At 35.9% G+C, this 23,294-nt stretch overlaps 1 protein-coding gene, 1 long non-coding RNA gene and 1 pseudogene across 2 annotated transcripts in view; all 3 read left to right on the top strand.

Annotated features, from left to right (window-relative positions):
* The window catches only part of RFX7 (regulatory factor X7), a 134,171-nt gene that overhangs the window by 7,663 nt on the left and 103,214 nt on the right, over positions 1 to 23,294 (top strand). The gene's annotated exons all lie outside the window — the stretch shown is intronic.
* LOC125910027 (uncharacterized) lies at positions 522 to 23,092 on the top strand. Its single transcript, XR_007453826.1, has 3 exons — positions 522 to 1,988; positions 18,189 to 18,340; positions 21,646 to 23,092. It is a non-coding gene; the product is annotated as an uncharacterized LOC125910027 (long non-coding RNA).
* LOC125910025 (40S ribosomal protein SA-like) lies at positions 2,815 to 10,028 on the top strand (annotated as a pseudogene).

Raw genomic sequence — 23,294 nt, 5'->3', positions numbered from 1 at the left:
GAGCATGGGGATCAATGTGAACTATTGGTTATCTTGGAGGGGGAGGGTATGAGTCTCTAGGGCTGTGGTGTTGGAATTTATGAGGCCTCATTTTAAGATACAAACCAAGCATCGAGAGCACTTGGGTTTGTGTTTTTCTTTCTGTACTTGTATTCTTTTTATTTTTCTGTGGCTTTTCTACTTTGATCACCTTGTACTGTCAAGTAGCTACAAGATGAGAACAGGGGATTACTCTGTTAAGTGGTGACTGCAGTTTGCACTAACCCTTTTTCTTTGCTTTTATTATCGTGTTTCTCTTTGTATGCCTGTGCTGGTCTCTTTACCTGCTACTTTAAAAACCTTTCTTTTTTCTTCTGATACAAGGGTCTACTAACTTTAAGGTTCGATTCATGTCTATTGTTTCCATGAAATTTTTCTCAACTCTCGGGGAACAATGATCTCAGTTGTGTGAATTAACTTTTTTCAGTGATTTAGACTGGCCTTACCTGAGATGATCCCAATGTAGTGAATTTTTACTGAATTTCTAGTACGTAAGGTTCATAGGAATTCAGAGACTGAATATATACCTAAAACAAAGCAGTCACTGCATAATAAATAATTTATGACAGTAAAATATTTTATTTATATGGGGTAGCCAAGTACTTACCATTGTTTTTGCAGTATATATGGAATTTTAAAAATTTAATTGGATAAGAGTGTCACTTCATTGACCTCTTGCTTGAAGTAAAGTTGGTGCTTCTGGGAATCTGGGAAATCTATTTGAACAAGATGCTTCAGTTAATTTAAGTGAATCACTTCACTAATTTGATTGCAGTTATTAGATCTATTAATTGCATATGTATGTAAGCAGTCTATGATCTAAAATGTTACTGTGATATTATTAAATACATGATTCCTTTTTCTGAAGCAGGAGATATTAACAACCAGTGTTTGGCCAAATTCTGTACATACAAGTTTTCAGAGAAGTGAGAAGGTCAAAAACTAGTCTTGAATTTACAGAATCAGGTGGTTAAGGAAAACTGAATACAGTATACCTTTATTTTAATGTATATTATATATAGTCAGGAGGATTAAAAAGTAACAAGACACTACTCCTTATTTAAAACATTCACCCCTTTGTGGTAGTTGCATGCGTCATTAATTGAATTTAACAAAAGTAAGATTTTGTTAAATGCAGCGATGGTGTGCTATAATCAATTAAATTAAAAAATAGAGAGTTAGATTCAGAGGGATTCAGTAAGATATAATACTCTTATTGGCAAAATTCAGGATGGTGACCATAACCATCTGATGGTGACCTTAAAAATCAAGGGAGGGACTATTGATCCAAATACAACTTAATATCCCACTAGCAGGAATTAGAGTCACAGTTGTTGATGGCAGTAAACCTTACCAGTAATGAGAATAATTAGGGGAAGATAGCTTAGGTCAAAATTTGCTTACCTGGGGAGTGGGGTTTCCACCAATCACAGTTCTCTCATCTAAATTTTAATGTGCAAAGGTAGAAGAAAAAAATAAAGTAATAATAGAGAAGGAAAGGATGGGCGTGTTGAGAACTGGGGCAGAGGACCAGGAACTGCTCTGTTAGTACCCTGAGTTGACTCTCTTTGAATAATGGCCACTTCGTGAAGAGGATCAGAATACAACTATATGTGGGATCCTCTGTATACCTCACTTAGCTCGTATTTTGGATCCTGTGTCTTAGCATCTGTATCTGTGTACTTTTCCATTATCAGATGAAATTTGTTTTCCCCTTTGGATTCATCCCTTTTCATATATTTAGGGAATTTGTTCTAATACATACCCTTTCTGTCAGCATCATCAAACTGTTCTTTTCCACAGGCTGCTTTTCCTGTGACTTTATACATGCTTATGACTTCCTTAAAGCAGCAGCAAACAACCTTGGAGAAAAGTTTTTGCAGTAAAACAGAGTTGATCTTTCAGTGACCTAAAGAGCTCATTCATAGTCTAAGAAAAAAAGTCATTAGGTAAGTGAATGAAGAATGCAAATACTCATTTTATAAGAATAATAATATAAACAGTTAACAGTGCAAAAATCCTTACTCAATAATAAAAAATAAAGCAGAAAAATGCAGTTTTTTTTGACCACTAAGAAAAGATTTAAGAAACGTGGTAACCATTGCTAGCTAGTCTCATCCCTGGTTTTACTATTTTCCTTACTCCTTTCCCTCCCCTTCAGTCCCTCATTTATAATCCTGTTGTTTGATTTGTAAGCCCACTTATATATTTGGAGGAATAAGTGAACATACATTTTAAAACTGTTAACTGTTTTGCACTTAGATGGTGGAACAAATGTATGCTTCCCCCCCCCCCCCGCCTTTATATATTCTTGAAAATTTCTTGAATGAGCAAGTATAATTTTTGATTTAGAAAAATACCCAAACAAGTAAAATAATGCTTTTTGTCTACCCTGCTGCTCTTCCCTTTGGTTGCCGTCTGTCCATCAGCTCACCACCCTCACCCCATTAGATCTTCTCTCTGCTCTTGTCCTTTTTGACTCTTGCAGTCTGGCTTCCTGTTCTTCTTGCCAACTCAGTGGCCTTTGTTTTCAGTCTTTATCTTTTATCGTGCCTTCACCTCTAGTTTTTAATATGATTCCTTTGTAGTTTGGGAATTATCATTCATTCCTTTTTGAGAGCTGCCTTTGTGTCAGCTACTCTGCCAGGCATTGGGGATTCCATGGACAAAGATGCAAGATCTTTGTTTTCATGGACCTTACTTCTGACTAACATTTTAGTTTTCCTGCTTCTTTCCTCTAGATGCCCTTTAATGGTGAATATCCAGGCACTTATTTCTCAACCATCCATTTTTTTCTCTGTTCACTTGTTTGATAAAGTCACAAATAGATGGACTGATCAGACAACTCTAATCACATCTACTGATTCATTTGCTAGAGTACAGGTAGCTAGCAACCACTGTCTTTGTAAACTTAGCATTTTCACAGTAATCTTCTGTGCCATAGTGTTTGCTACCTCAGTTTGCTTTCATTTCTAACTATTTTACCTCTTTGGGTAGTAGATGCCACCTGTTCTTCATTCTGTCAGGCTAGTAATATTGGTTTCATATTTTTCTCTCTTATCGTTATGCCCAATATTTTAAGATTGCCAAGTTCACAGGGTCACTTAACATTTCTCCCTATCTTCTACTCCCTAGATTTCCACTGCCAGGGCCACAGTCCAGTGCTTTACCATCTCATTCCTGGATTGTTACAATGGCACCATAGTTGCCTCTGCCTCTGGCCTTTCCCCTCTCTGAACTATGCTATATATTGCTGCCAAAATAAGTCTTCAAAAATATCCTTTTCCGTGTAGTCTCCTTCTAATAACCTATAATAATTTCATGTTGCCCACCATATCATACCAAAAATTGCTGTCAGGTTCAAAGGCCTGTATAATTTGGCCCCATGCAGTCAGTCCAGCCTGATTTCTTTCTGCTCTTCGGCGTTGAACTTCTGTCCGGCTAGCACTTCAGTGTCTGCCTTATATTTTGTGGTCCTCCTTTTATTCCTGCTTTGTATCTTTTCTGGAATCTCTACTTGCCTGTATCCAAATCCTACTTAATCACATTTTAACCATTTTTAAAGTCATAACTCAAATCATCATACTAGCTCAAATCATCATACAATAAAACATTCTTTAGCTACTCTAGTCCATGTTGACCTTTTCTTGACCTCACACTGTATATTGATGTTTGTACAATTAAGCATGTAATCACTTTAATTTTTGTCCTGTGATGTTTAATCAACAGCAAGTTCTTTGAAGCTAGGGGCAACACCTTTTGCATCTATTTCTCATTCAGCAGTAGGTACTAGTGAATACTATTTTTGTCTACTACATTCTTAGAGGCACTTGATTTTTTTCTACATATTAATGTTTCTGTATTTTACACATTTGATGTGGTAATTTTCTGCTCAAATAAGTTATTAAACTCAAGCTGCATTTTACACAATTGAGGACTTACAGCAATAGATTTTTTTTTTAATTTGCATTGGTGAAACTGAAGTAATCTTTTATTTAGTGTTTCAGTACTACTAATCAAATATTTTTCAGTATATGTCTAAATTAAAAAATAATATACCTCCCAAGTAAGAGCCATTGTGTCCTTCATTTTAAAAATACTGAGCAGGGGCGACTAGGTGGCTCAGTTGGTTAAGCATCTGACTCTTGATTTTGGCTCAGGTCACGATCTCACGGTTTGTGGAATTACTCCGCTGACAGCACAGAGCCTGCTTGGGATCCTTTCCCCCTCTGCCCCTTTCCCACTCATTTTCCTGCTCTCTTTCTCTCTCTCAATAAATAAACTTTTAAAAAAATTTTAAAATACTGAGCAAATGACTACTACATAGTTTAGTAATCTTTTATGCGTATACAGTAGTATTTTAGTTAGGGTTTTGTGGGCTAATCAGCTACTTGTGTTCCAGCCTCGTTCCTAACAGGTGAAGTTGGAATTTTGAAGAACCCCTTAACATTAACCTGGAGATAACTTCTTGAAAGTTGGGTTCTAGTGGAGGATTTAACCCACTTACCTCTGGAGCCAAGACCCAAAGCTAGGGTAACTTGTTGAGTCATGGCCACAGCCTGAAGAGGGCAAATGAACCCTATGAGTTAGGGCAAATAACTGAGGAAGATGGATTTATTGGGGAAGTAGCGAGGGAATAACTAAAATAGGAGAGCAATTCTGAGGGCCCAAAGTGTTTCACATTTATAAAACAGGTTATAGTCTATTGGACCTTTCTATTTATCTGACGTCAGAGACTTTTTGGTTTTTTTTTTAGTCTGATACTCTTTATTTCAGAGAGGTACAACAACTAGTTTATCTTTGAAAGACCCTTTCAGAGGCAACTGGCTCACTCAGTCATTAGGCTTCCCAACTTTGGCTTAGGTCATGATCTTGCAGTTCATGGGTTCGAGCCCCATGTTCGGCTCTGTGCTGACAACTCACAGCCTGGATCCTGCTTTGGATTCTGTGTCTCCCTCTCTCTCTGCCCCTCCCCTGCTCACTCTCTGTCTCTCTCTCTGTCTCTCTCTCTCTCTCAAAAATAAATAAACATTTAAAAAATAAGGTACACTTTTAGCTTTAAAATTGTATTTATATGAGGCTACTTGGTTTGTTAGAGCAACCGTTCTTTATATTAGCATCATACTAGTATCACCTTGGAACATGTTAGAAATGTAAATTTTGGGGCTGCTCCCTCAGATTTACAGGAATAGAAACTCTGGGGGTGTAACCAGCAACTTTTGTTTTATTAGCCCTTCAGATGATTCTAATACAGAAGTTTGAGAATCACTTGCTTAGAGGATATATCTTCTAATAAACAGTAGTAAGCCAGAGTCCTCTGTGGCAAAATTTTAATCTTTCAAACTTTGAGTACCCCAAGTAGAGTTAATAACTCCTTTAATTTTTCATAGTATTTGAGTGTAATTGTTATAATATTATTTACACTGTGTTGCCAAAAAAGTCCACTAAACTGATTCTTTAATCTCAGCAATTGTATATTAAATGAATTGATGGATGACTCCATGAATAAACATTAAAAATAGATAGTGCATGGTCATCATTGCACTCTGCCTGGTCAACAATGAAAAGACAGACAGACATACAAAATAGCAGAGATCACATGTATAACCCAGGGCCAGCAAGCTCTTACTTTGAAGGGCCAGATGGTAAATATTTTTGGCTTTGTAGGACATAGGGTTTCTGTTGCAACTACTTTACTCTGCATTGTTATCAGGAAAGTAGCTACAGACAATACATATGCAAGTATATAAATGAATGAATGGCTAGATTTGTTCCATTGCTGGCAGGATTTGGCCCTTGGGCAGCAGTTTGTGGACCTCTGTATCCCAAACTGCAATAGTGGTTCTCAGTCTTCACTCTCTTTTATTGACTAACGATGGATGATAGTCACCTGCTTATTATTGTCTTATAATTCTCTCTTAGGTAAACCCAGGATTATGTGTAAAGCATATTAAAATGCAAATAAGTAAGAGTTATATTCCAGAGATAGTCCTACCTTAGCTCTTATAAAGTATATTGACTTAACGTTTTTGGTATGACACATAAAGAGCTGGAAGTCCTCACTTCTGTCATCACAAGAAGAAAAAAAGCTGAACAAACAGAATCAGCAGCTCTTCTTAGATGCGTCAGAGAATTGAGGCAAATTCAGGGCAAACTGCTGCTTGCAAAACTGGAGACTGGCAGATAGAGAATCAAAGCTGATGGGTGGCAGCAGCCCAGGAGTAGAAGCCCCACAACTGAAGCCACTATAGGTAGGAACACTTTAAACTTAACTGATGGATTAAATGCTAGAGGCTCTGGGTGGCCTAGCTTGGGTGTTGAAAACAGAGGAGCCCCAGTGTTAGACTGGTATCCCCATACTTTCCAGGAGACCTACCAGGTTCTCCCTGTGAGGATCAGAGAAAAATCTTATACTGCTTGCATAGTGAGGGAGGGCTTCAGTGGGTGGGGAGTTTATAGGAAGGGTCAGGGAAGGAGGAGGAGAAAAGTAGTCATTTTGAAATATACCCAGAGCTCTCTATTATTTTTAACAGGCCTGTTTCAAGGGAAAATATTTTACTAGAGCCTAACTAACAGGGGCTTTACCAAAGCTTTCTTGACCCGGGGAAAGGGAAGTATCTAACATAGGCTCACTAAAATACTGAGACCTAATTATAGGACAATAGAATGCCTCTCTCCAGCTTTACCACCATGTCAGTAGGGCTCCTGTATAATAACAGGATTGCATCTAAAACAAGAGTAAGCCTCACACCTTTTTTAAAGAGTCTTTAGGGATTCCCAAAGAGAACATGGGAGACAAAAGCAAGGACATTAGAAAAAATTTTAGCTTTAGACACCACACCTACAGCAAACAGTTAAACAGCCCAAATCCTAGTAGATAAATACAAAACTTTACTCTAAAGGCCTGTTGACTAGAGTTGCTTTTACCCAACAGTATATCTGGCTTTCAAGAAAAGATTACAAGGCATGCTGAAAGGCAAAAATAAACACAAACATAAAAACAAAAAAGAAACAAAAACAAACAAAAACAACCCACAATCTGAAGGGGTAAACCAGTTTCAGATATGACACAGATTTGGGGATTATTATCCTATGGATTTAAAATTATGATTAATATGCTAAGTGCTCTAATGGAAAAAGTAGACATCATGCAAGAATGGATAAGTAATGTGAGCACAAAGATGGAAACTCTAAGAAATAATCCAAAGGAAATGCCAGAAATCAAAAACACTGTAACAAATGAAGAATGCCTTCATTGGGCCTATACAGTAGACTGGCCATAACTGAGGAAAGAATCAGTGAACATGAAGATACATCGATAGAAACTCCCACAACTAAAATGCACCGAGAAAAGAAGTGAAAAAGATGGAACAGAGTATCCAAGAACTGTGGGACAATTACAAAAGGTGTATCATAAGCACAATTGGGATATCAGAAGGAGAAGAGAGAAAGAAACCAGAAGTGTTTGAAGTATAATGGGTGAGAATTTTCCAAAAATTAAAGACCCTAAACTACAGATCCAGGAAGCTCAGAGATACTAAGCAGAATAAACAACAAAAATCTATCCCTAGGTACATTGCATTCAGTCTGCAGAAAATTAAAGACAAAGATAAAATCTTGAAAGAAGCCAGAGAGAAATAACCACCTTACTTATAGAGGAACAAGGATAAGAATTTTATCAGACTTCTCTTCAGAAATCAAGCAAGCAAGGAGAGAGTAAAGTATTTAGAGTTAAAAGAAGAAAACCACCAACTTTGTATCTGGTGAATTCTGTGTCTGTATCCTTCAGAAGTAAAGGAGAGATAAGATCTTTTTCAGACAAACCAAAATTGAGGGAATATGTAACTAGTAGACCTGCTTTGCAAGAGATGTTACAAGTTCTTCAAAGGAAGAGAAAATGATATAGGTCAAAGATTTAGATCTACATAAAGGAGTGAAAAGGAATAAATGAAGATAGAAGCTTTCATTTTTCTTACATTTAATCGATCTAACAGATAATAGTTTGTTCAAAATAATGTATTTGGTGATTATACCTTATGAATAAATGAATGACAACAATGTCATAAGGAACAGGAGAGAGGAATTGGGAATAGTTTTAGAAAGTACTTGTAGTAACTAAAGTGGTATAGTGTTTTCAAAGTGTACTTGGATTAGTCATAAAAGTATATTGCAAACCACTAAAAAGATTTTGAAAGGAAGTGTAATTGACATGCCAAAAGAGTAAAGAAAATAGAATCATATAAGGTGTTCACATAAAACCAGAGAAGTCAGAAATAGAGAAGACAAAAAAATAAAAAACAAAGAAAAAGAGCAATGAATAGTAAATCATTAAAATATGGTACATATTAATCCAACTGTATCAATAACTTCAACTGTGCATGTTCAAAATACACCAGTTAAAAGAGACTGTTACAGTAGATTAAAAAACCAGAACAACTGCCTTTCTTTGCTGCCCAGAGAGGGGTCCAACCAGTGTTCTGGGTTCCCCTCATAACTTTAAAAAAAGCTTCCATGATGTCCAGAGCCCTTGATAGTCTGCAAATGAAGGAGGAAGATGCCCTGAAATTCCTTGTAGCAGGAACCCACTTAAGTGGCCCCAACCTTGACTTCCAAATTGAACTTCCAAATTCCAACCTTGACTTACAAATTGAAATTCCTTGTAGCAGGTACCCACTTAAGTGGCACCAACCTTGACTTTCCAAAAGGAAAAATGATGACATCTATATCATAAATCTGAAGAGAACTTGGGAGAAGCTTCTGTAGGCACTCCTGCCATTGTTGCCTTTGAAAACCCCACTGATGTCAGTGCTCTGTCATCCAGGAATACTGGCCAGTTAGCTGTGCTGAAGTTTGCTGCCACCCCTGGAGCCAATTCTGTTGCTGGCCACTTCACTCCTGGAACCTTCACTAGCCAGATCCAGGTATCCTTCTGCAACCAAGACTTCTGGTGGTTACTGATTCCAGGGTTGACCACCAGCCTCTGAGTGAAACGTCTTATGTTAACCTGCCTACCATTGCTCTGTGTGACACAGACTCTCCTCTTTGCTACATGGATATTGTCATCCCTTGCAACAAGAAAGGAACCCACTCACTGTGTCTGGGGTGGTGGACGCTGGCCCCAGAATTTCCGTGCGTGCATGGCACCATTTCCCGTGAACACCCATGGGAGGTCATGACTGATTTCTTCTTCTACAGAGATCCTGAAGAGATTGAAAAGGAAGAGCAGGCCACTGCTGAAAATGTTATGACAAAGGAGGAATTTCAGGGTGAATGGACTGCTCCAGCTCCTGAGTTGACTGCTACTCAACCTGAAGTCGCAGACTGGTCTAAAGGTGTGCAGATGCCCTCTGTGCTCCGTTAGCAGTTCCCTACTGAAGACTGGAACACTTGCCCACCACGGAAGACAGGGCTGCAGCTTCCACTGCTCAGGCCACTGAATGTGTGTGAACAACTACTGAGTGGTCTTAAGCTGCTCTTCCACAAAGAAATAAGGTTGATGGAAAATAAAAGGTTTCTAAAAGCTGGGGGAAAAAAAATCAAGACAACCTTATGTTGTTTACAAGTATACCTTTCACTGACTTTGGTACTTTATTATTTAGTAACCAATTACTTGTAACATGCTTCACCAATATGTTGTAACGCTAAATTTGAGAACCTAAAAGTTACATGTAAATGATAAGGTACTTAAATTATGAAGATCTAAAGGGAAAATGGCCATGTTTTTGTTTAACGTTTTTATTTTAATTCTAGCTCGTTAACATACAATATAATAGTTTCAGATGTAAAATACGTGGTTGAACAATTCCATACATCACCCAGTTCTCATCACAAGTGCGCTCCTTACTCCCCATCACCTGTTTAACCCATCCCCTCACCCACCTCCCCCCTGGTAACCATCAGTTTGTTCTCAAGAGTCCATTTCTTGGTTTGTCTCTCTCTTTCTCTTTTTTAACCTTTGCTCATTTGTTTCTTAAATTCCATATATGAATGAAATCCTAGGACATTTGTCTTTCTCTGACTTATTTCACTAATAAGTGTTATACTCTCTAGCTCTATCCATGTCATTGCACATGGCAAGATTTCATTCTTTTTTATGGCTGAATAATATTCCATCGTATATATACACCACATCTTCTTTACCTATTCATTAGTCGATGGACTCTTGGGCTGCTTCCATATCATGGCTACTGTAGGTAATGCTGCTGTAAACATAGGGATGCATGCATCTCTTTGATTTAGTGTTTTTATATTCTTTGGATAAATAGTGTGATTGGTGGAGTGTAGGGTAGTTTTATTTTTAGCTTTTTGAGGAACCTCCATAACTGTTTTCCACAGTGGCTGCACCAGTTTGCATTCCCACCAACAATGCCTAAGGGTTCCATTTTCTCCACATCTTCTAAAATGCCCATTTTGTGTCCAGTTTTGTGTATAAAGTATTTAATTTCCTGTTTAGAATTAATTTTATGAGTAATTTAGTGAACATTTTTTATGTACATTCTAATTTTTTAAATGTTTGTTTGTTTATTTTTTGAGAGACACAGTGTGAGCAGAGAGAGAGTAGAGAGAGAGAGGGAGATGCAGAATCCAAAGCAGGCTCATGAACTGTGAGATCATGACCTGAGATGAAGTCGGATGCTTAACTGACTGAGCCACCCACGTGCCCCTAAACTGTTGTAATGAGATAATTTACATACCACTAAATTTACCTGCATTAGCATACAATTCAGTGGTTTTTAGTGTACTTTCAAAGTTGTGCAGTAATTGCAATGATTTAATTTTAGGATGTTTTGATGTTTTTTAAAGCATTTGAAAAGTGAACTATATTGACTGAATTGATTAGAAATGGAAAGGTATTTATCTAATCATTTCTGAAGGTTTGAAGGCAGTAGGAGCATTCAAGATAGTATTTTTGTTTTACATGTTGATGGACTTAACAGTAGAACATTGATTTGTAGAAACTCAAAAATGAAGTTGTAATTGCTCTGTGCTTTTTCTTTATGGTCTTTCCTTGTCTTTATCCTTTGTGGACCAATCTTTATATTACTTTAGACATGCTAAAGAGCTTTCTTCTGTATAGAGGCTTACTGCTAAAAAAAAAAAAAAAAAAAAAAAAAGGTCTCAGTATTACCTTAAGCTTCATCATAGCTGGTCAAATACTTGAGTCTTCCTATGGCACACATTATTTTCTGACATTTCAACTTTTTATATTTGTAATTATAGAGCATAACATGTGAGCTGTTACTTTTTTCTGTAATGTATTTCGAACCAGTGAGATACTACTTTACTAAATTAATTTTCTTTAAGATGGTTAGAAAATTTCTCTGTCCAGCATAAAAACTTTCATTTAAAGAAAAACATATTTAAAAGTTTTAAAGCAAGAAATAATGAGAATCACAAAGAGGAAGCTCACTTTAGTGATGTGTCATAATGCATTCTGAAATTAGTTGCCTGGGTTTGCTGCTCAGGTCCCCATAACTTTTAGAAGTTGTTTCCTTTATCAGTAAAGTGGAAATAGTAATAGTGCTTACCTTGTACAGAGTGGTGAAGATTAAATAAGATAAGTCATATAAAACACTTTGGTATAGAATCTGGCACATGGTAAGAACTTGATATATGTTGGCTGTTACTCTTTAACCACAGTAAATTCAAAGAACTTTTTCACTTTAAAACACCATATGTTACTGTGATTACTTTTTATTCTTAACTGTATTACCTGTATTGTGACAGAGGAAAACCGTGATGATATTTGAGGGAAGAGTTATCCAGGCAGAGGGAACAGCAAATGTGAAGGTGAGAAAGCTGTGGCAAGGAGGCCAAGTGGCCAGAGTGGTGAGAGTATGCTAGAGTATAGCAATGAGGTCGTAAGTAAAAGAGGGGTAGATTTGTGTAGGGCCTTGCAGGTCTAGTAAGCACTAAAACTTAGGTGCTTCTAAAACTTCTGGGTAAGGTGGGAGCCATTGGAAGTCTCTGAGCAGAGGTGTGACATGACCTTACTGGTGTTTTAGGCTCCCTGGGCTGCTGTGTGGAGAAGAAACTATAGAGGGGCAAAGGCTGGGTTACCGACATTTTACACTAGGGGTGTGTGTGCACGTATGTGTAGGTGTGTAAAAGATGAAGTATTATTTAAAAATTACTAAAAATATTTAAAATTATTTAAAAATATTAGTAAGTGGTGGTCTCAGGGTGTTGGAGTTAGCTGTGAATGATTTCATTTTCTTTATACTTCTGTTTTCCAAACGATTTTAAAGAGTACTTTTGTAATTATAAATGTAACTGTTACCATTTTCTTTAAGTAGAGCTGTAATAATAACAAAAAATTATGCTATATATTAGGTTTTTTGCTTATAGGGACATGCTTCCATATTAAGTACAGTATCATAGGTGCTGTTACTAAAATTTTTTAAATGTGCCATCAGAGAGACTAAATGTTCATAATGTATCTATTGAATATAATGAGGCATCAGGAATTTAGAATAAATGACCTAACTAAATTAGTAAAAGGTGAGAATTAGACTATAGAACATTTTACATATAACTCAGTTATTTTAAATAACTAAAATGAAACTATGTATTAACAGTAGAGATACTGTTTTAAAGAACTTACAAATGATTATCATTATAACAGTCCAGTAGCCTTATTACTATTACTGATGGTTTCCTTTTGCAGTGCAGTTTGGTATGTTACTATTTTTGAAGTCTCAAACTCTTGTTTAAATGATTGCATTTAGGTACTATTTTTAATAGACTAGAATGCCATTTTGGGATCTCTAATTAGTTTTGTTTTCCTGCTTCCCTCACTTGCTGTCCTTTTGCCTAATCCATACTCTCGGAACCCTAACCACCAGTCTTCCCCACCTTAAGTAAATTTCTACATATCCGTCAGAGCTCCACTCAAGTACAAAAGGAAGGAGTCTTTCCTGAATCTTTGACGTAGTGAGGTCCTTAAATCACTCCCCTACTGGGTTCTAATTCTTGTTACCACACATTCCAATTCTAATAAAATAATTGTATAATTTTATAGTCTCCTCTGTTGGAATATCAACACCACAAAGACAGGAATTATAGCTCTCTCATTTAGAGATTATTTCTCTAGTACAGGATGAGTGAATGCATGAGCAAACTCCATAACTACCAAACTTCTTTTAGATGTCATTTGGAAGTCTGGTGCAGATTTTCGTGCTATTCTTCCTCCCATGTCACACTGTCCACCCCCTCGTGTGTTTAAGTTATAAGTTACTAAGTATAGTAGAAGTTATAAATAAAAATAGCAAACTTCAGTGTTTTTACCAGTAAAAATCTTTATACACCATTTCCAGCAGTATAAAAGGATAGCTTATTGTAAATTTTTGTTTATAGATGACCTTTTTGAATGTATAATTTATTAACGTAGACAGCATTACCAAAGAGAAATTATATCAGAATTTAAATTAGTATGTATAATCTCAAGTTGTTGGGGTTTTTGTTTTGTTTTGTTTTGTTTTGTTTTTAGCTTTAAGCATAAAGCATTTTTCTGAAATTCACCTTTTCTCCTTGTATGATGGGTTTTACTGGTATATGTTGTGTGCTTCTTTATTGAAAAGAAGTGTTCAGTATGCTTACTAGAGATTCGTTAAAATTCTTTACAGTTTTTCACTGGTGATATAGGGGAGGAGAAAAACAGCTTTGTGGTATTGCTGCCACACTTTTTTAACCTCTGGAAATTATGACATATCACATTAGTATAGCCTGACTTCTTGTTGAAAACAAAGTATGAAGAAGTCTGGCATATTGACAACCTATTCACTTAGCTGTGATCCTTAAGGCTTAATTTTGGGTGATGTGATTTCTTTCTTGAAGGCAATATATTTCCAGAGAATTCAAGATTAACTACTTGTATTTTTTTTTATGTCTATCTCAGTTCTTTAAAAAAATCTTTCTGATCACTTTTGTTTTCTTGGAGAGTATTTTATTTCTTGCTCCTAGGGGATTTTTAAAGTTTTTAAACAACAAAACACAGATCTCTAAAATGTTTCTCCTACATTAAACAGATAAGAAGAACTTCCAGACAGAAAGAAAGTTCTCTTTTGTTCTTTGGCTGGTGGTTACCACTTCTACTCCAATCCCTGTGTTAGGTGTCACTTTTCTTTGGGGCTGCAGCTTTGTTTTTACGTTCTTCCTCTCTGGAGGGACATACAGTATATGCAAAACTATATGTTACATTACATATATCATATATATATATATATCATCATGATAAGGAAAACTTTGGGTATACGCTTGAATACTAGTGGGTACATTACATCAGAGTCACACTTTTGTTGTGTTAAGCGGCACATCTTAACAAAGTACTTATTAATAGTTTTCTCTCTGAATTACTTTCTTGCTCCATCTTTGCCTCTAGCCCATTTAAGTCCAGGTTTTCTTTCTCAGTTCCTTTATCACCTTTTGTCTTTTTTCTCCAGTTCTGCCTCTGAAGCCGGCATATAACATCTGTTAGTGACCCTAAAGCTATTCCTTGCTTTCTGTACTTCCCTAGGTGACTTCTCTCTGGATAACTATGTTGGATGCCTACACTTGTCCTAATCTTTATAGTTAATCATCACTTTCTCACCTCTCCTTCTAGTCATTACTCTAGACCACTCTCTGCATTGGTCTATTACATGTACGTCTTTAAACTTGTATTAAATGTGGATCATCCAGTCTAACGCAAGACACCACTAACTTCCAGTAAATTGTGAAGAGAAGTATTTCCTTACAGCACTCATGTTAATAGAATACAAGATGTTTATAGCAGATAATTCAGAATCTCCTAGTTTGTCTCTCTGAATTTTTTCTCCATCTTTTTTTTTTGTTGTTGTTTGCTCTTGTTCTTATCCTTTCCACCTTTTACCTTTTTTTCACTGCCTTCCTGTCCTCAATATAAAAGAAAAAAATTTACCTAGGTAATTTGTTAAAATTTTATGTCTGCTTTTCTTACATTTAGAATCTGAGAAGTTGACAGGTTTATATTTCTTTATCAGGTTGTTTGAAAGCCTAACGAGGTTGTTTAAGAAAAGATATAATGAGCCTTTGCTATGAAAAAGATTATGTAAAATCATTTAATAATGTACTGTAGGGAAGGTGTGAGTCAACAGGCAAGTTTAACAGAAGGAAAGGTTGTACTAGGCTGATTGCTTGCTTGCTTTGGTCTCCAGATATAATTCCAACCAGTTGAAGATGGGGAGGAATGATGCTAAAAGGACACTTTAGGATTCCTAACTCCTGAAGTGAGTTGTAAAATGTTGTGAATTCACTAAAGTTTCACCCTGTTTGGAAAGAAGTACAGCTTTTGTCTTACTTTATTTGAATAATACAAGTTCTCCAGCGTTGTTTAAATTCACTTTTTAAAAGTAACTTGGAATGTGTATTCCAGCATTGGCAGCCCAGTGTGAAGAACTTAGATGTTGCTCAGAAAACTGCTTTCCTGGATGAAGACAGTGAGCTGTTAGGGACTATACTCACAACCAGCTAGAAAAGTCAGTTTTAGAGGATGCCAGTGCTACAGTGTATTTGCTGCTTGATTATGTAGCTCATGTTACACGTGTTTAATCTTTGTGATGACTTAAAGAGATGAATGGGCTTTGGAGTGATTGTGGCAGATTGAAAAACAAAACAAAACTTTATATTTTGGACTAGTGTATTTTGGCTGTTTTGTATGGTTGCTCATCCCTTGAATTCCAAATATAATACTGTTACATTCAGTAATCTTAAATAATGAAATCTTGTTTGCTACTGTCATTCATGTTCTTTTTTAAAACTTAAAATCATAATCAATCTATTTTAATTTTAATGCAAACATATGATACAAGGGTCATCACAAAACCAGCAGGAGGATTATTGAAGAGATGGTATTAGTGCATTTGCTTAGCTGTTTGAATGAGGGGGTAATAAATTTAGAGCCTCAACAGCAAGTCATGAGAACAATTACAGATGAATAAATGGTTCAGTGAAAAAAAGGTGAGATGATTAAAAAAAAAAAAACTAGAACAAGATAGAAATGAACTTTTGTCAGAGGGGAAGATTTTTTTTCTCTTGGAAGTAGTAGAAAACATCTCAATACAAACGAGATTTTACTACTTAAAATGAAAAACAAAAACACCTTTAGGTATTAACTTTCTTACCTATACCTTTAAGTCCACATTAAAAGACCAATCAGAACAGAATAAAATTTTTATGGTTACACTGCCATTAAAAATTTTTAAAGAGAGTATGTCATTACATAAATACTTTTGATAGAACATGAGCGGGAGACAAAAATTACGGTATAGTCACACAGTTTCATACAGGCAAACATACACACTGCATGCACCTGCACACACAACTCTAATTTTAGAAAAAGAAAATAGAATAAAAACACACCAAAATCGTGTCTTTCAGTAATGTTGGGATTGATGATATGGATAATTTTCAAAATAATTTTACATTTTTTTCTGAAATAAACAATTTACTTTTAAAAACATTTCTTGTAAAATCGCATACAGATTAAGTCTAAACACTTCCTAATTCGTTTCCAGCTTGACTTTCCAGCTTATCTTCTCTGCCCTCCTTTCTCTGACATCCATGGACTAGCACAATGCTTTTTATAAAATTTTACAAAAATTATGATGTGAATGCCTCAAACTTGTTCCATTTCACTACATGACCCGCCACATCTTATCTGTATTAGGTCCAGCTGTATCACACGTTTAGGGTTTTTGCCCATCCCTGAAGGGTATCCTTGCCTTGCACCCCTTGCCTGATAGGTGTTTTAGAGGATATAATGTTCTCTTAAAGGTCTGGGGTATAGTCATCTATCTTTTCCCTTTGGCTTTGGCTTACCTTTTAGCAGTAATGCTTACCTCTTCCCTTTGCATATTTGAAGACAAGTTTCAAGACCATGATTAGGTCACCCCAGTTTATTATATTCCTTCCAGTGTCTTGTCAACCCATTTTACCTTGTACTTTCAGTACAGCACTTATCATAGTTTGCACGTACTGTTTTTTCTACTGTGTATGTCTTTCCCAGTTGATGTTGAGCCCCTGATGGGTAGCAGCCACGTCTTACTCATCTTTGTATCTCCCACAGTGCTATGTTAGCAAATATTTATAGTCTTGTGTTGGTTTTAAATAATGATTTGTCACAGTTTGAATCACGAGTCAGAAAGATGTTTTAGTCCATTTCTATCCATATACATTTCTTCTCGTTTGATATATAATCTTAATGCACCATCTTTTTAAAAAACATTTATTTTCTATATCATAAAAGCAAAGGGTATTAAAAATAGAAAACTTAAAAAACAAAATAACTTCTTTCCACCATCTGTATGAAACATATGTTTCTTTCTTTTTTTCCTATAAGTAATTTTTTTGTTTGTTTTGGCCTCACTTAAATCATATTGTATGGTGTCTCTCTCAGTATTCATTCATTATAATCATTCGTTTATTCACCTAATATTAAGTGCTTAATATTAGGCAAGTAGTCTGGCAGTAAACAAATTAATCAAAAAGGTCTGCTTTCATAAAGCTTGCATTGTAGTGGAGGGAGACATAATTAGCATAAAATTAAAAATATATATGCTATGTGACATAGTGGTAAATTCTCCGAAGAAAAGCAAAGCAGGAAAAAGACCGACTTGTATGTCCAGGAGAGGATTACAGTTTTAAATAGGTTTGTCATGGAACCCTCACCAAGGTAGTATTTGAATAAAGACCTGAATTATAGAGTGAGTCATGTGGATATTTGAAGACAAAGCCTTCATTTATAATGGTGTGACCTAAATGTTCAACAGTAAGAGAATGCTTATTATTAATTATAAATTACTATCAAGATTTTTATATAGCCATAAAAGATTCTGTTTTCAGTTAATGTATAAGGACTTGGGGAAATGCCCACCATGCAGTGTTAAATGGAAAAGGAAAAATAAACTAGTTTCACCCTAATTTAAAAAAGACCTTTCACACATGGGTATGTACAAATGTATGAATGTAGTTAGAAGAAAACACAGTAGAATTTAGCAGAAATTCTTTGCTGGATGTGGTCTTGGGTTGTTTTGTTTTGTTTTTTTTCATTTTTATATTCATCAATTTTTTAATATGTTAATATAATCTTAAAAAGTACTTAAAAATTAATTTTGATATATCTTAACTTCCAGATCCTGCCATAATGGGGTAATGAGTATTGGATTTATCCTGTCTCCATAATCAACCATAAAACTGGATAAAATACATGTAGCAACTGAGGTTTTCTTAGCATTAGATAGCAGAGCATAGGACAGTGATCCTTGAGAGAAGGAAAACCCAAGAGGTAAGCTCACTCTGGCTTTCCAAACTGAAGCTCAGTACAGGAGAGCTCATAGAGAGACCAGAGATTTAGTGCATTGGAGAAAACAGTGATTGGAGTGTGTGGCTGCTGAAGCACCTGGAATTTGTGAGGCTGGGTGTTGGAAAGGAGGGAGCTATTTGGAGAAGGAGCTTTAGAAATCTCCACAGGGTCCTTGGATTCTTTGGCTGAATACTGAACTCCACATATGCAGGGCAGGTCTCTTTTCAGAGAACAAACTACTGGGGCCTGTAAGTCAAGAAAAGATTCTAGAGGTCACACAGAATTTTGGCCAGCCAGTTTGGAAGGAGCTAGTTGGGCACCTTGAGCATTAGTGGACACCCCAGAAAGTTGTATACTTTAGGACCAAGGTTACTTTACTCATAGAGGAGGAGCTATTTTATTTATTTATTTATTTATTAAAAAAAAATTTTTTTTTGAACGTTTATTCATTTTTTGAGATACAGAATGTCAGTGGGGGAGTGGCAGAGAGAGAGGGAGACAGAATCCGATGTAGGCTCCAAGGTCTGAACTGACAGCCCGACATGGGGCTTGAACTCATGGACCATGAGATCTTGACCTGAGCCAAAGTTGGATACTTAACCCACTGAGCCACCCAGGCGCCCCAAGGCGGAGCTATTTTAGACCCATCCTAACAGTCTAAAACTAACCCTCAAAGTATCAGGTTGAACTGCCCATAGATTAACATTATGCCAGAACAAAACACACTTTGAAGGAACTCCAGAGACTCATCATAGTACCAACAATTTCCAGCTATATAAGAAATTACTAAACATATGAAGAAGTGGGAAAATGCAACTCCTCTTTTGAAGAAAAAGACAATTGGAACAGAGTCAGGGATGAAAGATACAGAATTAGTTGACAGGTATTTTAAATTGTTTCTGATAAGATGGGCATTATCCATGCCCAGATCGAGAATCTCAACAGAAGTGGAAATCTAAATAAGAATCAAATGGAAAATCTGAAATGGAAAAATTCAGTACCTGGAATGAAATATTTGAGGGTTATGTATGATGGCATATTGAAAACTGCCAGAAGAAAACTTCAGGGTGGGGGAGAATAAGCCTCAGAGAGCCATGCTAATATTGAGTGGTAGGACATACGTGTAAATGGAGTTTCAGAAAGAGAAGAGAGATTGCAGCAGAAAAATGTTTAAAGCTGTGTTAGTTGAAAGATTTCCAAATTTGACTAAAATTTGGACAATACATTTTACAGACTTGTGGAGGTCAACAGACTGCAAGCACAGTAAACAAAACCATACTAACACATTAAGTCAAATTGCTGAAAATGAAACTTAAAGAGAACATTTTAGAAGCGACTGGTGGTGGGGGAAGACACATTGTATTTTGCATAAGGGAATAATAATCATCATATTAATAATAATTATACTTTTCATAAGAAATAATAGAGACTAGAAGACAATGGATTATCTTTTTTAAAGTTACGAAAGAAAGAAGTTACCAACCTGAAATTATAAATCCATCAAAAATAACTCTCAGCAATGGAGGCAAAATAAATACATTCTTATTTGAGCAAAAGCTAAGGGAACTCTTCACCATGAGACTTCACAACGAATAATACTAAAGTTCAGGCTAAAGGAGACATACTAGTCAGAAACATACCTGTCATCTCTAAATGAAGGAATTGAAGAGAGCCAGAATTGGTCTTTGTATAAGTGACATTTTTTTCTTCTTTTTTATGAAAACTATATAAAAGGTGGGTGCCCCTTTTAAAAAGTTAACATTGGGGTGCCTGGGTGGCTCAGGTGGTTAAGCGTCCGACTTTAGCTCAGGTCATGATCTCACGGTTTGTGGGTTCTGGTTCATAGGTTATATCAGGGTCACTGTCAGCTTGGGGCCTGGAACTCGCTTCACATTCTGTGTCTTCCCCTCTCTCTCTGCCCTTCCCCCGCTTGTGCCCTCTCTCCCTCTCTGTCTCAAAAATAAATAAATATTTTAAAATGTTAATGTATTGTAGGTTTATAATATGTACAAATAAAAAAACAGTATAGTAGCAAGATAGCGTGAATTGCATTGTTATAAGATGAAAATATACAGTATTGACTGGAGGTAGACTGTTAAAGATTAAGACTGTATATGACAAATCCCTAAAGCAATCACTAAACAGAGTGGTATGGCTAAAAAGTCAATATAAGCAATGAAATGGAATACTAAAAAATACTAGATGAAACAAAGCCTACCATAATAATATTTACCTTAAATGTAAATGTGCTGAACACTACAAGTTACAAGTCAGATTTTTCAGACTGGATAAAAATGCAATACTACATTATATACTGTCTACAGGAGATGTACTTTAAGTATAAAGATACAGACTAAATGTAAAAGGAAGGAAAAAGACATAGTACACAAATACTAATCATAAGAAAGCTTGTGTGGCTCTAATAATACCAGACAAAGAAGTCTTCAAGACAAAGGTTATTACCAGTGATAAAGAGATTCATTTCATGATGATAAAAGAGCCAGTTCGTCAAAAAGATGTAAAATCCCAAATATGTATTTGTGCCACATATTGGAGCTTCAGTGTACATGACACAACAGATTATACTAAAGGAAGAAATAAAGCAAATATTGTAGTGTTGCCAGTTAGTAGCTGAGGAATTATTGTATTTTAGCTTTTTATAATAAGCTTCAGAAAGGTATAAGTGGTCTGTTATCAACTTCTTTTTCTCCCAGTGACATTTTGCTCATAATTTTTTATCTGAATGGAATTCCTTCACTCATTTACATTTGTTTACTCACTGTTTTAATGTGCATTAACTCTCTAATTGTGCAGTTAGTTCTTTTTATCGGTATCAGTAAATACAATATAGACTTGTAAGAAGACAAATCTAGATTTAATTTTGATTCCTCTTCTAGATTTGTATTTTCTTTGTACCTCATTTTATAAGCAATGTATATGAAGTATTATGTATTGGCAGTCAATACACAACAGCATTATTATCTGGAAGAGTTTTAGTATTTTTTTTTTTTTATTTTTTTTCATTTGTTTTGCATGGAAGTGATTGGAGCCTTCTTGTTGCTCATTGTACATGCTGTTAAAGTTGGGTCTCTACTTCCTTCCTCATTAAAGAATAACTTTACTTTGTCATCCCCACCTCTAGAGGCCCAGATGCTATATATCCATAAACCAAGCTCACTTTGTTTTCTCTTCTCTCCCAGGTAATCAGCCTGGCAGTGCATTGCCCCAGCTCTGGTTTCCAAATGGGCTTTTCGCAAAGTGGGGACACTGTGTTTTTTCTGTTGTAGATTTAAAACCGAAGAGACTAATGATGTGAAATCGTGGTCAGTGAATTGCTGAAAGATCCCTTAGGACCAGTCTCTGTAGGGAAGGTATAAGGAAAGATAAGATTAAGCGTCAGTCATAACTGTACAAGGGAGGAAGGCAGAAGAAACCAGGAATATTAGATCTCTTAATATTTGAATAATTGTGAGGATTAAACTCTTATGCTGTTGCTTCTATGTAATGTTGTTGGCTCATTACTGGAGAAATAATAAAAATGAAAGAAAACTATGACAGGTTGATTTGGTTGAGCAAAAGAATATTGATTATTATCATTTATATGAGATATTTAACTTTTGTGCCTGAATACTTTGCCACACAAAAAACAATTGTACATATCATTAAATTTGTATTAAAGTTATAAATCAGTCTTAATATCATGTAATTCAGTTAGTGTGTACTCAGGCAATTAATTGGTGCTCAAGTTGTATGGACATTGACTCATAAGTTAAAATGCTTAGCGGAAAAGATAAAGCATTTGCTTTAGAATAGTGCATGCATTCACTTACGACATCAAGAGGAAGCAATCACACAAATCTGAGTATGTGAGATTCTCAAGTCAACTGTACTGGACTCCAAAAAGTGAATATCATAAGGGGAAAAAAGGTGGAAGGACTGTTCTAGACAAAAGTTACAAGAGACATTCAAAATGCATGAACTTGTATTTGATCTGTTTCTCAGGTAAAAGCTCTTTAAGACATTCTTGTGATAATTAGGGAAAATGTGAATGTGGGCTGCGTGCTATATTGTGAAATTGTTAATTTTCTTAGGTGATATAATGGAATTGTTATTGAGAATTTGTTTCTTCTTAGGAAATGCGTGTCAAACTATTTAGGGTTCAAATGTCTTAATGTCTGCAACTTTTATATGCTACAGCAAAATACATGTGTTAAATATATCTGTGTATGTAGAAAGAGGAAATAAACTGGCAAATAATTATTCAATCAAGGTAAAGCCTGTACAGTTGTCCCCTTCTTTCAAATTGTCTTTGCTTTAAAAACTATTTTAATAATAAAAAGTTGCACACGTTTGCACACATTTGGCAATTTTTAAAACACCTTCAAAAAAGAAATCATGGTGAAAATTAGAAAATGCTGAGAACTGGATGGTAATGAAAAGATTTTCTTTTTTTTTTTTCTTCTTTTCTCCCCCATGGGTTTCTGTTAAGTTTCTCAGGATCCACATAAGAGTGAAACCATATGGTATCTGTCTTTCTCTGTATGGCTTATTTCACTTAGCATAACACTCTCCAGTTCCATCCATGTTGCTACAAAGGGCCATATTTCATTCTTTCTCATTGCCACGTAGTACTCCATTGTGTATATAAACCACAATTTCTTTATCCATTCATCAGTTGATGGACATTTAGGTTCTTTCCATAATTTGGCTATTGTTGAGAGTGCTGCTATAAACATTGGGTTACAAGTGCCCCTATGCATCAGTACTCCTGTATCCCTTGGGTAAATTCCTCACAGTGCTATTGCTGGGTCATAGGGTAGATCTAGTTTTAATTTTTTGAGGAACCTCCACACCGTTTTCCAGAGCGGCTGCACCAATTTGCATTCCCACCAACAGTGCAAGAGGGTTCCCGTTTCTCCACATCCTCGCCAGCATC

This window comes from Panthera uncia (assembly GCF_023721935.1).
Source record: "Panthera uncia isolate 11264 chromosome B3 unlocalized genomic scaffold, Puncia_PCG_1.0 HiC_scaffold_1, whole genome shotgun sequence".
NCBI classification, from domain to species: domain Eukaryota; kingdom Metazoa; phylum Chordata; class Mammalia; order Carnivora; family Felidae; genus Panthera; species Panthera uncia.
The sequence above is the reverse complement of the archived record's forward strand: the minus strand, read 5'-3'. Positions and strand labels throughout refer to the sequence as shown.